A 17618-nucleotide genomic window follows, 5' to 3' on the forward strand; every position below is an offset into this window, starting at 1 on the left:
TTACCATAGAGGAAGTGCAGCGAAGATTTGCCAGGCTAATTCCTGAGATGGCAGGTCTGTCATTTGCGGACTGACTAAATTGGTTAGGATTATGTTCATTGGAGTTTAGAAGAGTTAGCGGGGACCTCATAGAAACTTATAAAATTCTAACAGGGCTTGGCAGGGTAGACTCAGAAAGAATTTCCCAATGGTGGGGGAGTCCAGAACTAAGGGTCATAGTTTGAGGATAGGGGTAAACCTTTTAGAACTGTGGTGAGGAGAAGTTTTTTCACCCAGAGGGTGGTGGATCTGTGGAATTCACTACCACAAAGTATTAACACCAAAATATGGCATGATTTCAAGAAGAAATTAGATACAGCTTTGCGGCTAAAGGGATCAAAGGATATGGGGGGAAAGGGAGATCTGGATATTGAATTTGATGATCAGCCATGATCAAAATGAATGGCGGTGCAGGCTAAAAGAGCTGAATGGCCTACTCTTGTTCCTATTTTCTGCTTCTTGACCATTGCAGCCTTTTTATGTCCCCTTCACATCTTACTTTCTCAAGAAAATTCTGAGTTCAAACGCCACTGACTGATAGCCTCTGACTCTCCCAATCTGATGCTGAGGGAATGCTGCACTATCAGAAATGCTGGGTGGGATATCTAACATGAGGGAGATGATGGCATTGTGGTATTGTCACTGGACAAGTAATCCAAAGACCCAGGATAATTCTCTGGAGACCTGGGTTCGAACCCCACCATGGCAGATGGTAAAATTTGAATTCAATGAAAATCTGGAATTAAAAGTCTAATAATGACCATGAAACCATTGTCGATTATCATAAAAACCCATCTGGTTCACTAATTCCCTTTAAGGAAGGAAATCTGTCATCCTTACCCAATCTGACCAACGTATGACTTCAGAGCCACAGCAATGTGACTGACATTTCGTTGTTATAGTTAACCTCGCCTCTCAGTTCAAGAGCAATTAGGGATAGACAATAAATGCTGGCCCAGCCAGCAATGCCCACATCCCATGAATAAATTAACAATAAATTTATCCCTCTACGAACATTACTAAAGAAAAACTAAATGACTTGGTCATTATTTCTGCTGTTTACAGCACTGTGCTTTGCACATTCCCCTTTCTTACTTTACATTAGTAAATACTTCTCGCAAGTCTTCCTTTATTCTTTAACAATGACAAAAGTCATGAATGCATTATTTAGGGACATCACAGACCCATATTCCCACAAATCAATTCCTGCCTCCCAGATGACCTGGATCCACTACAGTTTGCCTACTGTCGCAACAGGTCCACAGCAGACGCTATTTCCCTGGCCCTGCATTCAACCCTGGAATACCTAGATAACAAGGACATCTATGTCAGACTCCTATTTATTGACTACAGCTCAACCTTCAACACTATTATTCCCACAAAACTCATCTCCAAACTCCGTGGCCTGGGCCTCAGCACCTCCCTATGCGACTGGATCCTGAACTTCCTAATGCACAGACCACAATCAGCAAAAATAGGCAACAACACCTCCTTTACGATCGTCCTCAACATCGGTGCCCCACAAGGTTGTGTTCTCAGATCCCGAATATACTCCTTATATACCTATGTGTGGCCAAATTCCCCTCCAGTTCAATTTTCAAGTTTGCTGACGACACCACCATAGTGGGTCAGGTCTCAAACAATGACAAGACAGAGTACAGGAATGAGATAGAGAATCTGGTGAACTGGTGCGGCAACAATAATCTCTGTCTCTCAATGTCAACAAAATGAAAGAGATTGTCATCAACTTCAGGAAGCATAAAGGAGAATATGCCCCTGTCTACATCAATGGGGATGAAGTAGAAAGGGTCAAGAGCTTCAAGTTTTTAGGTATCTAGATCATCAACAGTCTGTCCTGGTCCCCCCATGCCGACACATTAATTAAGGAAAGCCCACCAACGCCTCCACTTTCTCAGAAGACCGAGGAAACTTGGCCTGTCAGCTCCGACTCTCACCAACTTTTACAGATGCACCATAGAAAGCATTCTTTCTGGTTGTATCACAGCTTGGTATGGCTCCTGCTCTGCCCAAGATGGCAAGGAACTACAAAAGGTCGTGAATGTAGCCCAATTCATCACGTAAACCATCCCATCCATTGGCTCTGTCTACAGTTCCTGCTGCCTCGAAAAAGCAGCCAGCACAATTAAGGACCGCATGCACCCCGGACATTCTCTCTTCCACCTTCTTCCTTCAGGAAAAAGATACAAAAATCTGAGGTCATGTATCAACCGACTCAAGAATAGCTTCTTCCCTGCTGCTGTCAGACTTTTGAGTGGACTTACCTTGCATTAAGTTGACCTTTCTCTACACCCTAGCTATGACTGTAACACTACATTCTGTACTCTCTCGTTTCCTTCTCAATGAACGATATGCTTTGTCCGTATAGCACGCAAGAAACAATACTTTTCACTGTATGTTAACACATGTGACAATAATAAATCAAACCAAATCAAAACAAAATCAAATCATATTCCATTAAGAGTGGGAGAAGGGGGAAAATTTCAGAACTGGGTTTCAACTACAGAATGCACAGAATCAGATCACTGATCTGGTTTCAAATTATTTGCTTTGAAGAATGGTTGAATTTTCAGAAGGAAGTGACTGCAAAAACAAGTACAGAGAATTTCCCTTACTTGTGGTTTTGAACACAACTGTTTCTTGCTAACTTCTGAGCTTTATGTTCTATCCTTTACCTCTTGTCTGTCAAAATATGAAAATAGAAAACAGGACTTACAAGCTGCAAGAAGGTAACGGCTGGAGGATTTTACAGCAATGCAGCAATGTGCTAATTTCACACATACCACGTGAGCATCCACAAACCTTCCTGCTGGTCCGCCTCAGCTTGAAGTATGCAAGTCAGGAGGTCAGTCACAAAGCAGGAAGTACTCAGAAGTGAGCTGAATAGAGGCTTATCAACTCATATTCATAATATACTCAAAATCTCTCTCACACATGTGCGCACACACACACACATGCGTGTCCATACGTATGTCCATATGCACAATTGTCTGCACACAGACACCCTCACACAGACATTCATATGTACATACCAACATGCATACACACACGTATGCACACACAGACAGAAAATCAGAAGAAATAGGAGCAGAAGTAGACCTTCAGCCCGAGCAGATATAGGCCATTCAGCCCACTGATCTTGCTGTGCCGGTCAATAAGATCATGTTGCGATCTTACAGCTCGCCATGCCAGTCAATTGGTGTGGCAAGCCAGTAAACTAGGTCAAGAAAAATTAGGTTCATGCCAGCTTTCTCACCTCGCAATATTGCCAGCCCTGTTTTGCTAGCGAAACCAGCCTCATGCCCAGGAAGGACATGAGGCTGATTGAAGTATTAATGGCATGTTTTACATGTTCTTTTGAGCTACAATGAGCTTCGACTCAACTTGCTCAATCTTTCCTCATAAAACAATGCCTTCATCCCAGAAATCAGCCCAAATGCTGGAAAATCTCAGCAGGTCTGGTAGCATCTGCAAAGAGAAGGGAGCTGACATTTCAAGTCCAGGTGACCCTTTGTCAAAGCTGAAAGGCATAGAAAGTGGGAAATATTTATTCTGCAGGGTGAGGGAATGAAAGATGAGTCACAGCCACAGCAACCAGGGGAAAGGCTGCTAATGGCAGCCCACAGAAAGAATAAAGGGTGTGAATGGCCCAATGACAGAGAAGCTGAAATCAGAGGGTAAACTGTGACAGATGAAGATGTGGGGGTGGGCGGGGGTGGAATGGGTGGAAAAGAGATGAAATGGAGAAAAAGGGGAAGCAAAGATAGAGAAAGGGTAAGGGAAGGGGAATAAAATAGGGGTGAAGAGTGGGAGAGAAAGAAAAATAGAGAAAGACAGTAAAGAAGTAAAAGGTAGAAAAACAGTTAAAAATAAAATAAAATTTTAACTGTTCCCTACCTTTTACTTCTTTATTGTTTTTCTTTATTTTTCTTTCCCCCAGCCCACTTACTTACTCTATTTTATTCCCCCCTTTCCTTACCTTTTCTCCTCTTTTTCTCCATTTTATTTCTCTCTCACCCAGCTCTCCCCGCACTCCCCCCCACCCCCGCTTCCTCCCAAATCTTCATTTTACAACACCGGAGAATTCCAACCCACAACTTTAGGACAACGCCGGTTACTAAGACGCAAGGAGCCATTCGTGAACTGGAGGCCATACAAAGGCGAGCCATACGATTTTGTCACTGGTATCCCTATGTCTTGAATTATGGGAAAGATTTCAGTCTTGACGGCATCTCAAGGGTGATCTTTTGGAGATACAAAAGATACTGTACCAAAAGGCAAAATTTGGGACAATAATCTAACATTAAGTTGCAAGGGTAGAACAAGGAGCCACAAGCTCAAACTAATAAAAGACAAACAAAAGTCCTTCATACAAAAGTGTGATCAGCACATGACTAGTTATTTTCTTGTAACAGATGACATTCTGGAGATGGGGAGCAAGTCAGCTTCTTCCCAGCTGATAACCCGCTCCACAAGAAATAAATAGAATGCTGGCGTAGCCAAGGCTTCTTATCCTGTGAAAGGGTGAGCATGATAGAGTGATAAATACACTGTGGCAATGTTGTTCTTGCTCGACTCTGAGGAACAGCTTTTCCTGTGTTACAGGGGAAAGTTATTGAATGCAAACCCGGATCTCCAGGAAGCAAGTGTAGAAAACAAAATTCTTAAGGAATTGCCGTTGGTAATTTGCTCAGAACGTCTCATGCTCTAAGACCATAAAGTCTGGTGAAAATTCCACTTAAAAACACCAGCAGGATTTCTGCCAAAGTCATAAGGGGCAGAGTTGAAGCAAACCGCCAAGAAAATTCCTGGGAAAGTAATTTTGCCACAAAACAGTACCAGAAATAAGCAAATGTCTCCAAACCCGTGGATAAAGATCTACAGGTTTAACTATGGATGCTATGGATTCCTCCCACAGTCCAAAAGGACATTCAAATGGTCATTGGATAGGCATACAGATAATGTTGGAATAGTTTAGGTTAGAGGGTCATTAGATTGGTTCCACTGGTCGGTGCAACATCAAGGGCCGTAGGGCCTGTACTGTGCTGTAATGTTCTATGTTCTAAAAGATGTGTTGGTTAGGTGCATTGGCCATGCTACGTTCTCCCTCAGAGTACCTGAACAGGCGCCAGAGTGTGGCGACTAGGGGATTTTCACAATAACTTCACTGCAGAGTTCATGTAAGTCGACTTGAGACTAATAAATGAACTTTAAAACTTGATCTCATTGATTAAATGAGATCTGAACTTATCCAACACTAATGAGTTGTGTTCTTTTTGTGGGCTGCGGGAATGCCTAATTCACCCCTTCTCAATCCAGAACTTCCCGCCATCCTCATCCATCCAATCGTTGTCAGGTACATGTACAAAATTCCTCCAGGAAGCTTGATTTTGAGTCTTGTTTTACATTTGAAAATTATCATAAGCTTTAATTTTGTTCCATGCAGGCTAGTTACACCAGGAATCTTGTCTTTTCGTGTCTTGTGGTTGCCACTAGCAGTATTTTCGAACATCTGACAAGTTATAAATGCTACAATTTTTTTTAGCTTAAAACCAGCATTTTTTTTTGCAGGAGGACCCATTTCCATTCACCGGCCACCATGCGTGGTCTGCCTGCTGCCAGTATGTATTAACCTTCCCCCACAGTCTCTTGGCCACATAACATGCTATTTTTATAATCATGAAAAAGGACTTTAAAAAGCCCAAGCTCAAATCGTCTACCTGAATCCACGTACTGACCGAAGCATGTATTTCCCTGCTGAAACACTGTGGCCAGCAAATAGCACAAATATATCCATAAACATGCAGTTATTACCTGAAAAATTGTGGGGGTGGGGGAGAGGGTAGGGGGTAGGATCAACCTATATGCCAAGTATAAGCCTGAACATGGATTTTGACAGTGCAAATATGAGGTTAGCTGATATACTTTATACAGCTTATACAGGCTGACTGAAACACAATGATCTTGGTTGATTTGTATCTGGACTCCCTTAACCACCTCGGTTTTATATCTCCTCATATATCCTGATGAAACAAAAGTGCACTCGCCACTGTTCTGATATTTTAATTTCACTTCAACAGCCATTATCAGGAGAGAATTCCAGATTTTCATGATGCTTTATGTAAAGAAATGCTTCCTGACATCAGCCCAGAATGGTTCACCCCTTATTCTGTCTCATTTGTTCTGGGTTCCCCACAAAAGGAAATAGTTTCTCTTCCTTTCATTGCTTCATATTAGAATAATTAGATTAATCCTGAACCTTCTCTACACAAGCCTAGTCTACGCAATTCGTTCTCATAGCTTGGCCTTTTCGACAATATAGCTAAATTTAAACTGGTTAAAATCTAATGGGCGTTCCTGCACATGATGTTGCTTTACAGGTGCTGTCAGCAGGAATTGGGCTACCAGATTCCCAGGAGTTGGCAGTGGAATGGCCTTTCACAGGATCAATTGCCCACTAAGTGCTAAAGGCAGAGAATACAATCAAGCTTCTTTTACATGGTTCGATGCTGGGTTACCCAAACGCTGCTAAGGCTTCCTGAAGCCCAGTGTTGATGATCATTAAAAATAAAATGGCGTGCACAGGTTAAAGCTACGGTTCCCAACATATAGTGGATAAACAATGGATACACCAACCTACTGAGCCAACTGAAGTAGCGAGACACCATAGTGAGAAAGGCTGACAGCTTCTGCTCAAGCCAGTGTTGCAGACTCCACTTCCAAAAGAGGTGCAGGAAAAGCTATCTTAGAGGAATCTGGCCATAGCAATCAATGTGGCTCTGGAGATGAACAAAACCCACCCAGTGCCTGGTGAGAGCCCAGCAGAGTTTTGGGGACTCCTCCTTTTGATCTAGAATTCTTTTTTCAATTCATTCATTGGAAATTGGCATCGCTGGTTGCCCAGCATTTATTGCCCATCCCTAGTTGCCCGAGGGCAATTGAGAGTCACCCACATTGCTGTGGCTCTGGAGACACACATGGGTCAGAGCAGGTAAGATTTCTTTCCCTAAAGGACATTAATGAACCAGAAGGGATTTTTTCCCAACAATTGACAATGGTTTCATGGTCATCAGTAGATTCTTAATTCCAGATAGTTTTTTTATTAAATTTAAATTCCACCATCTGACATTGTGGGATTTGAACCCCGGTCCCTAGAACAAAAGCTGAATTTCTGGATTAATGATCTACCAATAATACCACCAGGCCATTGCTTCCCCTTAATGCTAGAATTCCTGCTCCCAGAATGCCTTTGCTTTGAATCCAGGAATATCCACGCACATTGAACACAAGGTGTTCATATATTCTTACTCTGGTTTAGCTGGTTCGACCAACTGGACAACTGACCTTTTGTAGAGAGTGGCTGGAAGGGGCTGATGCAGGAAAGTCACTCATCAGGGCTCAGGGGGTCACGTAAGACTCAAAGAGAGCTGTCCAGGAAGACCAGCTGATGGCAGGGTGGTAGGGACGGGGGGTGGGGTCCTCATCTGCTGACACTCAGAATCTGCAGTAATTTGTTTTTATCTATTTAGTCTTGTTTACTTTGGCCAGTGAAGTTTTTATGTCACAATAACATCCTGAAGAAGGGAGGTATGTTTCATGCCCTGCCTGTATTGCGAAATATTTTGCCAACTTGCAGTCAAACTGTCACTATTTATTTAAAGGATGCCAAACATCAGGAAAAAAATTGACATTCTACAATGGTATTCAGATCTCAAAGACTTGCAATCTGCAGAGACACTTTGACAACAAATGTAACATTGTCTCTTAATTAGTTTCTACTGGGATGGTCAGTGCTCTGTCTGCACTGGGATGGTCAGTGCTCTGTCTGCACTGGGATGGTGATTACATGCTCTGATACAGGAAGATGTTTCCAATACAATAACAGTAGTTATATTTTGTGTTCTGTTGTGAGGGGTGTTACTGCTGTACAGTCAAACATTTCTCAAATCAGTGCCAATATTAATTAGGATGTGGAGATGCCGGCATTGGACTTGGTTGGGCACAGTGAGAAGTCTCACAACACCAGGTTAAAGTCCAGTAGGTTTATTTGGAATCACGAGATTTCAAAGCCCTCGCCTGATGAAGAAGGAGCAGTGCTCCGAAAGCTTGTGATTCCAAATAAACCTGTTAGGCTTTAACCTGGTGTTGTGAGACTTCTTAATATGAATTAGCCCCAGGTGAGAAATGTTATTGGTTAGATAGAAGGAAGAAAGCTTCTTGTATTATATTCTCCCATTAACAGTCTCAGATCCTGAAAAATACAAGTTAGATATAGCTGAAAACAGCCTCTGCATTGGCCCATCAAACACTCCCAAGTTCAGTGCAGCACATTTTAGATAGAGAGTAAATCAATCTCCCTCTACACTGGACCATCTAACACTCTCTGATCAAGCACAGCATAGGGTTAGATACTAGCCTTCTTGAGTTTGGGATTAGTTTTGTGTTGTGAGACTGTACTGATCCGATACCCAATCACATTTACTCCAGCACTCTGGAGTAAAACATAGAATCATTGAGGTATACAAGCACAGGAAAAAACCCTTTGGCCCATCGCATCTGTGCCAGTCAAAGACAAACCACCCAACTACTCTAATCCCATTTTTCAGCAATTGGCCCCTAGCCTTGGTTGCCTTGACATGGTAAAGGCGTATCTAAATACTTCTTAAATGTTATGAGGGCCTCTGCCTCCATCACCTTTTCAGGCAGTGAGTCCCAGACTCCCACCACCCTTTGGGTGAAAATGTTTGACCTCAAATCCCCTCTAAACTTCCTGCTCTTACCTTAAATCTATGCCCCCGATCAATGATCTATCCAGAGGGGACTACAGGAACAGGAGATGGTCATCCAGAAAATTACTGACTATCTTATCAATTCTCATCCCCTCTGCTGGGGCTGATTTTCAGATGAAGCCACAGTGTAAACTCTTTGTATTAATCCACTGCATCATCCCGACTCCCTCAGCATGTACAGGCTGATATAGGGAAATCAATTCCAGTAAACCATAAAGTCGCAGTCATTGAATAATTGTCACAAGGCTGGATGCTAGGCTGCTATCCAAAAACACATGGCAAGTTGATCAGTTTCCTTCTGAAACGACTTAGTACCTCAGTACACATACTAGATTCTAAAAAAAGTTGATGTGTAACTATGTAAAGGGAAAAATTACATCCATGTTGAACAACTGTTTTGTTCATATTTAGAACAAGTATACAGTTACTCAGCTTAGATCTATTGAACAAAGACATGTGGTTACACCTACTAACATAAGCCCCCTGGTTAATAAAACTTACTTGGCATACGGAGGGTGGGATTTTCCAGCTGCACCTGCCCTAAAATCCCATCCAAAGTCAACAGACCTTTGCATAGTTCACCCCCCTGCCCGCTATGATCCCGTGTGATGGTCCAAATGTGATTTTATTTCCAACCTCTTGCTGCAACATTAGGGGCCATTTAGTTGGGTTAGTGTGTGGATCAGATTAACATCTCTAGTGTAGGTTCAATCCTTGGTTTGATTGAAGTAGATTTGGAGCCTCCACCACCAACAGCTCCCCCCACCCAGCCCCCCGCCCTGTCCCAAGAGTGGAAGGCAATGGCTAAACACACTTGACAAAAACTGACCGAAAACTAGCTCAGGGTGAAGCACCAGCAGACAGTGAGCCAATGAACCTTCAGACAGACGATCCATGACATGGCATGACTCCAGTGTTTCTCTCTGAAGACATTGGAGTACAAATTCACCATGGACAATATTGTGTTGGCCACTATTGCAGTCAATGTGATGCCATTGTGCATTAAACAGGGAGACAAATTTCTGATTTTATCTGGTGCTGTCCCTCAGTGGTGTCCAGTTCCTCATGGGTGAGTCTAGATCAGAAAGCTACTGCCCTCCGTATGGCTGAGGAGCTGCTGATGATCTCTGCCCCAACCTTGCTAAAGAACCGATGGAGGGCACCTCATTAGCATCCAGTTGGTGGCTACCCATGCCATTAGTGCCTTAGTTGCCTGTTGGGAGGAGGTAGGTCACAAGAAATGTGAACAAAATGAATGAGATAGTCATCGAATATCAGGAAGCGTAGAGGAGGACATGCCCCTGTCTACATCAATGGGAACGAAGTAGAAATCGTTAAGAGTTTCAAGTTTTTAGGTATCCAGATCACCAACAACCTGTCCTGGACCCCTATGCCGACAGTATAGTTAAGAAAACCCACCAAATGCCTCTACTTTCTCAGAATCCTAAGGAAATTTGGCATGTCTGCTACAACTCTTATGAACCTTTACAGGTGCCCTATAGAAAGCATTCTTTCTGATTATATCACAGTCTAGTAGGCTCTGCCCAAGACTGTAAGAAACCACAAAAGGGTTGTGAACAAAGCCCATTCCCTCACACAAACCAGCCTCCCACTCATTGATGCTATCTACACTTCCTGCTGCCTTGGAAAAGCAACCAGCATAATTAAGGACCCTATGCACCCCGGACGTACTCTGCTCTACCTTCTTTCATCGAGAAAAGGATACAAAACTCTGAGGTCACGTACCGACCGATTTAACAGCAGCTTCTTCCCTGTTGCCATCAGATTTTTGAATAGACCTACCTCACAATAAGTTGATCTTTCCCTATACCCTAGCTGTGACTGTAACACCATATTCTGCGTTCTTTCCTTTCCTTCTCAATGTTCAGTATGTTTTGTCTGTAGTGCGTAAGAAACAATAATTTTCACTGTATACTAATACATGTGATAATAATAAATCAAATCAAATCAAACCCACGTCGAGCATTTTTTTCTATTCTTTCATGGGGTGTGAACTTGATAGAATCATAAAATCCTGGCAATGCAGAAGGAGGCCATTCAGCCCATTGAGCCTGCACCAACAACAGTCACACCCAGGTCCCATCTGTAACCTCACATATTTACTCCGTCAGTCCCTGCTAGATGATCTTGCTTCCAATATCATCACTTGTTGCCTATCCCTGATTGCCCTTGAGAAAGTGTTGGTGAGCCACCTTCCTGAACTGTTACAATCCACACTGTGGTTTATTCAGCGACTTCAGAGGGCAGTAAAGAGTCAATCAGGTTGCTATGTGTCTGAATTCATACATAGGCCAGACCAGGTAAGAATGGCAGATTTTCTCTCCTGGAATGACCCAGTTGGGCTTATATGACAATCGAAGGTAGTTTCATGCCCATCTTCACTGTCAGGGTTCCTTCAAGGCGGCTCACCACCACTTTCTCAAGGGCAGCATGGTGGCAGTGGTTAGCATTGCTGCCCCACAGTGCCAGGGACCCGAGTTTGATTCCCAGACTGGGTCACTGTCTGTGTGGAGTTTGCACATTCTCCCCATGTCTGCATGGATTTCCTCCGAGTGCTCCTGTTTTCTCCCATAGTCCAAAGATGTGCGGGTTAGGTTGATTGGCCATGCTAAATTGCCCCTCAGTGTCAGGGGTGCTAGCTAGGGTAAATGTACGAGGATAGGGCCTGGGTTTGATTGTGCAGATTTAATAGGCTGAATGGCTTCCTTCTGCACTTCCTTCTACGGATTCTATGGTTCTAATTAGGGGCAGACAATAAATGGCGGCCAAGCCAAAGACACCCACATCCCGCAAAAGAATGAGATAAAAATTACTGAGATTAGCTTTCATTTCCAAATTTATAAATTGCGTTTAAATTCCACCAGCTGCTATAGTGAGATTTGAACCTGTGTCCCCAGAACATTAGCCTACTGGATTACTACTCCAATGACATTATCACTTTACCATTATCTTATTTTAACAGTCCTGCTATTTTTCTCTCAGGTTGCTCTCAGCGGTGTCTGGGAGATTCGGATGTAGATTCCTCTGGGCTCTACACTAATTCAGGGATGGTTGGCAACTCAGTCCTCAACTGTACTCAATATGGCCCAAAACATCAGGTTAATGGATCGGAAACCTCACAACCTGTAAATAATACTGTCATATTTTCCAAAGCTGATGCTGATGTTAATCCATGATTCATGTGCTTGATATAAAGTTTAATTTTTGTTTGTTAGTGTCACAAGTAGGCTTACATTAACACTGCAATCAAGTTATTGTGAAATCGAACTCAGATCTCTGGCACTGTGAGGCAGCAGCGCTAACCACTGTGCCAATCACTGACCAACATGCTCACTTCTGTTCCCTCACTGTTGCCCAATGATCAATAAGTGCCAGTCTCATCATTCCAGATCTGCTTGTAAAAAGTCTGTGCTACTCCTGCTCTCTACAAAATCCCACATCCCTGAAAATATTGCTTCTACTGGAAATGGTACTTCACACTCCCCAAGTACCAGTACTCAGGGTTGCCATCCAAGCAGAACATAGAATCTCTATAGTGCAGAAGGAAGCCATTTGGCCCAGCAAGCCTGTACCGACAACAGTCCCACCTAGGCCCTATCCCCATAACCCCACATATTTACCTTCCTAGTCCTCCTGACACTAAGGGTCAATTTTGCATGGCAATCCACCCAACCCACACATCTTTGGACTGTGGGAGGAAACCAGAGCACCTGGAGGAAGCCCGCGTAGACATGGGGAGAATGTGCAAACTCCACTGTACAGTGATCCAAGCCAGGAATTGAATCCAGGTCTGTGGAGCTGTGAGGCAGCAGTGCTAACCACTGTGCCACCTGTCAGTTATATCCAAAGAATTGGCCCATAAAGCCGTGAGATGACCATATTGGTGATTGTGGGCCTGATTTTTTTTTAAAAACAAATTACTGCAAAGGGCATGATTTGTAAATTCTGTGTTAATATTTCTTAAAGTTTGAAAATTCTGATCTGGTTGATAAACTGCACAAAAACAGTGCCCCTTTTGATTGGGGTAAATTTTCTGTGGTAAATTGTGCAACTTCCTGCGAAGCAAAAGACAAGTTCATTTTTGATTTGTTTTTAAAATAAAAGATCAAAAATAAAAGCAGATCCTTTTAACTGGCTTGTGAAATTAGAGCACTGGCTCGCAGTGAGCTGAATTCTGTAACAGTGAACAATTAAAACCATAGAACATTACAGCACAGAAACAGGCCTTTTGGCCCTTCTTGGCTGTTCCGAACCATTTTTCTGCCTAGTCCCACTGACCCACACCTGGACCATATCTCTCCACACCCCTCTCATCCATGTATCTGTCCAAGCTTTTCTTAAATGTTAAAAGTGAGCCCGCATTTACCACTTCATTTGGCAGCTCATTCCACACTCCCACCACTCTCTGTGTGAAGAAGCCGCCCCTAATATTCCCATTAAACTTCTCCCCTTTCACCCTTAACCCATGTCCTCTAGTTTTTTTTCTCCCCTAGCCTCAGTGGAAAAAACCTGCGTGCATTCATTCTATCTATACCCATCATAATTTTATACACCTCTATCAAATCACCCCTCATTCTTCTACGCTCCAGGGAATAAAGTCCTAACCTATTCAACCTTTCTCTGTAACTCAGTTTCTCAAGTCCTGGCAACATCCTTGTAAACCTTTCCTGCACTCTTTCAACCTTATTAATATCCTTCCTGTAATTAGGTGACCAAAACTGCACACAATACTCTAAATTTGGCCTCACCAATGTCTTATACAACCTCACCATAACATTCCAACTCTTATACTCAATACTTTGATTTATAACGGCCAATGTTCCAAAAGCACTCTTTATGACCCTATCTACCTGTGACACCACTTTTAGGGAATTATGTATCTGTATTCCCAGATCTCGCTGTTCTACACTCTTCAGTGTCCTACCATTTATCTTGTATGTTCCACCTTGATTTGTCCTTCCAAAGTGCAATACCTCACACTTGTCTGCATTAAACTCCATCTGCCATTTTTCAGTCCATTTTTCTAGCTGGTCCAAATCTCTCTGCAAGCTTTGAAAACCTTCCTCACTGTCCACTACACCTCCAATCTTTGCATTAACAGCAAATTTGCTGATCCAATTTACCACATTATCATCCAGATCATTGATATAGATGACAAACAACAATGGACCCAGCACTGATTCCTGTGGCACACCACTAGTCACAGGCTTCCACTCAGAGAAGCAATCCTCCACAAACACTCTCTGGCTTCTTCCATTGAGCCAATATCTAATCCAATTTACTACCTTTCCATGTATACCTAGTAACTGAACCTTCCTAACTAACCTCCCATGTGAGACCTTGTCAAAGGCCTTACTGAAGTCCATGTAGACAACATCCACTTTCCTGGTAACCTCCTCAAAAAACTCTAATAGATTGGTTAAACATGACCTACCCCGCACAAAGCAATGTTGACTATCCCTAATTAGTCCCTGTCCATCCAAGTATTTGTAGATCCTATCTTTTAGTACTTCTTCCAATAATTTACCTACTACTGACGTCAAACTTACCGGCCTATAATTTCCCGGATTACTTTTTGAGACTTTTTTAAACAACAGAACAAAATGAGCTATCCTCCAATCATCTGGCACCTCACCCGTGGATACCAACATTTTAAATACATCTGCCATGGCCCCTGCAATTTCAATACTAGTCTCCTTCAGGGTCCGAGAGAATACCCTGTCCGGTCCTGGGGATTTATCTACTCTGATTTGCCTCAAAACAGCAAGCACCTCCTCCCCTTCAATCTGTATAGGTTCCATGACCTCCTGACTTGTTTGCCTTATTGCCATAGATTCCATGTCAGTTTCCTTAGTAAATACAGATGCAAAAAAACCCCATTTAATGTCTCCCCCATTTCTTTTGATTCTATACAAAGCCAACCACTTTGATCTTCAAGAGGACCAATTTTATCCCTTACTATCCTTTTGCTCTTAATATATATACCTGTAGATGCTCTTAGGATCATCCTTTACCTTGACTGCCAAAGCAACCTCATGTCTTCGTTCAGCCCTCCTGATTTCCTTCTCAAGTAGTTTCTTGCACTTTTTATACTCCTCAAGCATCTTCTTTGTTTCCTGTTGCCTATACATGTCATATCTCTCTCTCTTTTTTATCAGAGTTGCAATATCTCTCAAGAACCAAGGTTCCTTATTCTTATTCACTTTGCCTTTAATGCTGACAGGAACATACTGACTCTGCACTCTCAAAATTTCTCTTTTGAAGGTCTCCCACTTACCAATCACATCCTTGCCAGAGAACAGCCTGTACCAATCCACGCTTTTTAGATCCTTTCTCATTTCTTCAAATTTGGCCTTTTTTCAGTTTAGAACCTCAACCCGAGGACCAGATCTGTCTTTATCCATGATCAAGTTGAAACTAATGGTGTTATGATCACTGGAACCAAAGTGTTCCCCTACACACACTTCCGTCACTTGTCCTAACTCATTTCCTAATAGATCTAATGTTGCATCCTCTCTAGTTGGTACCTCTATATATTGATTTAGAAAATTTTCCTGAACACATTTTACAAACTCCACCCTGTCTAAACCTTTAACAGTATGGGAGTGCCAATCTATATGTGGAAAATTAAAATCCCCTACTATCACAACTTTATATGTTTCCGGCAGTTGTCTCTATCTCTCTGCAGATTTGCTCCTCCAATTCTCGCTCACTGTTGGGTGGTCTATAACACAATTCCATTAATTGCATTATTAATTAAATCTTTCCTGTTTCTCAGCTCCACCCATATGGCCTCTAATCTGTCCTGCCTGAGCACTGCTGCAAAATTTTCCCTAACTAGCAATGCCACACCCCACCCTTCATCCCTCTGCCTCTATCAGGTCTGAAACATTGGAACCCTGGAACGTTGAGCTGCCAGTCCTGTCCTTCCTGTAGCCAAATTTCATTAATGGCTATAATGTCGTAATTCCATGTGTCAATCCACGCCCTCAACTCGAATGCCTTCCCCACAATACTCCTGGCATTGAGATAGACATACCTCAGAAGATTATTACCACCACACACAACCCTTCCATTTTGCATGAACTATTAACATTCTTTATTTTCACCCCTGCTCCACGATCTGCTCTGGCACTCTGGTTCCCATCCCCCTGCAAATCTAGTTTAAACCCTAGCAAACCTCCCTGCAAGTATATTGGTCACCATATGGAGAATTTTGAGTGATTTGAGAGACTATCCCACAGAATGGGACGTTATTTCCTGCTGTCCCATTGCAGGACTTTAAACCTACCCAACTGCTAACCCTCTCGAGTCAACCCCTCCCTTAAACTACTGACTTTAAACTCACGTTTTCACAACAATCTTACCTTGTCTTCAGTTTAACAATTTTTGCAGCCCTTTTGCACAATAGAACTTGTCCTTTTGTTCCTCAGTAATATTTTCGTTCAAAAAGCCACTTGCTTCTCCTCCGAATGTCAATGACAATCATGCCACGAGAGAAGCAGAGGTAAAAATCCTCATTCCAACTGCTCCAGCAAAAAGGACAAGCTGGTAAAAGATATATGGTTACGGTTAATTGCAAGGCAACCTGCCCTTAATGAGCTCCCCACACAACATAGAGCAGAGATTACAATCAGCGAGCAGATATGAGTGAGGTTACTTACCGTACAGGGCTTTGCAGGGGAATCAGTGATTCGTTTCAGAGCTTTCGTTTCCTGGTGCTAGTAGCAAGTCTGCAGCCAATTGCCTGTACGGGGGTGATACTAAGTCACTGCCAACAAAACAGGATTCTCCCTGCTGCTCTTCACTCTGACACCAACAGCGAAGATGTTGCAAGACAATTCACACCAATAGTTTCACAGAGACACACAGCAGCCGGTTCATGCGTCGACACAAGGGCTCTTCCTGTGGGTTCATCAGCTGGATAACTTTCTTTTCTGATCCAAGTCGAGAATATCACTGAAACTTTTTGCTTTCTTTGGTTAGAGGTGTGTGGGGGCTAACAACGTAAGGAGTCGTTTCTGGCACTGTGGTAGAGGAAGCTACTACCTGAGGTCGCCGCAGTTGCCGAAATCAAGGGCTGGGATTGATTGCAGGAATTGTGAAAGAATGTTCATCATCAGGGTAATAGGTTTATGTTCCCCGCGCTTGCAGATTAGGTGGATTGACAAGTCCCTCAGTGTACCCGAACAGTCGCCAGAGTGTGGCGGATTTTCACGGTAACTACATTGCAGTGTTAATGTAAGCCTTACTTGTGACTAATAAATAAACTTTAAAAGTTGGCAATCTATCACCATTCAGCCCTAGGGTGTGAGAAATTGGAGTCTCACAATAATTCTGTGTCTGGGAACCACAATCGCATGTTGCCAAATTTCTCCACAAGTCAATGTGAAGCTCAGTCATGCAGGATATCTTCGCTATAAAAGGTGGAAGTCATTATTGCTGCTGTTGAAACTTTTGTGTCTTGAACCAGGCTGGTATCTTAAATAAACTACAAAGGAGATGAGTTATTGCCACAAGTAGGCTTGCATTGACATTGCAACAAAATTACAGTGAAAATCCCCTAGTCGCCACACTCCAGTACCTGTTCAGGTACACTGAGGGAGAATTTATTACGGCCAATGCACCTTACCAGCGCGGCTTTCAGACTGTGGGAGGAAACTCAGAGGAGAGATACGGGAAAACATGCAGACTGTGCAAAGACAGCGACTCATGCCAGGAATTGAACCAGATTCCCTGGCGCTGTGAGGC

At 42.9% G+C, this 17618-nt stretch overlaps 1 protein-coding gene across 3 annotated transcripts in view; it reads right to left on the bottom strand.

Annotated features, from left to right (window-relative positions):
- matk (megakaryocyte-associated tyrosine kinase) overlaps nt 1-16951 on the bottom strand; it is an 84249-nt gene extending 67298 nt beyond the window's left edge. Inside the window, exons 1-2 of one of the 3 annotated variants that reach the window (XM_080213242.1) lie at nt 16532-16951; nt 16235-16415 (exon numbers count right to left, since the gene is read on the bottom strand). The gene's annotated coding sequence lies outside the window, so the exon portion shown is untranslated. Of the gene's footprint in view, nt 1-1935; nt 1994-2773; nt 2838-16234; nt 16416-16531 lie in introns of those variants that run through there. The other 2 variants (XM_080213240.1, XM_080213241.1) reach the window with 2 other exon arrangements.
- Nucleotides 16952-17618: the final 667 nt, after the last annotated feature.

Source organism: Carcharhinus amblyrhynchos, chromosome 26 (assembly GCF_965287045.1).
Source record: "Carcharhinus amblyrhynchos chromosome 26, sCarAmb.v2.hapA, whole genome shotgun sequence".
Taxonomy (NCBI): domain Eukaryota; kingdom Metazoa; phylum Chordata; class Chondrichthyes; order Carcharhiniformes; family Carcharhinidae; genus Carcharhinus; species Carcharhinus amblyrhynchos.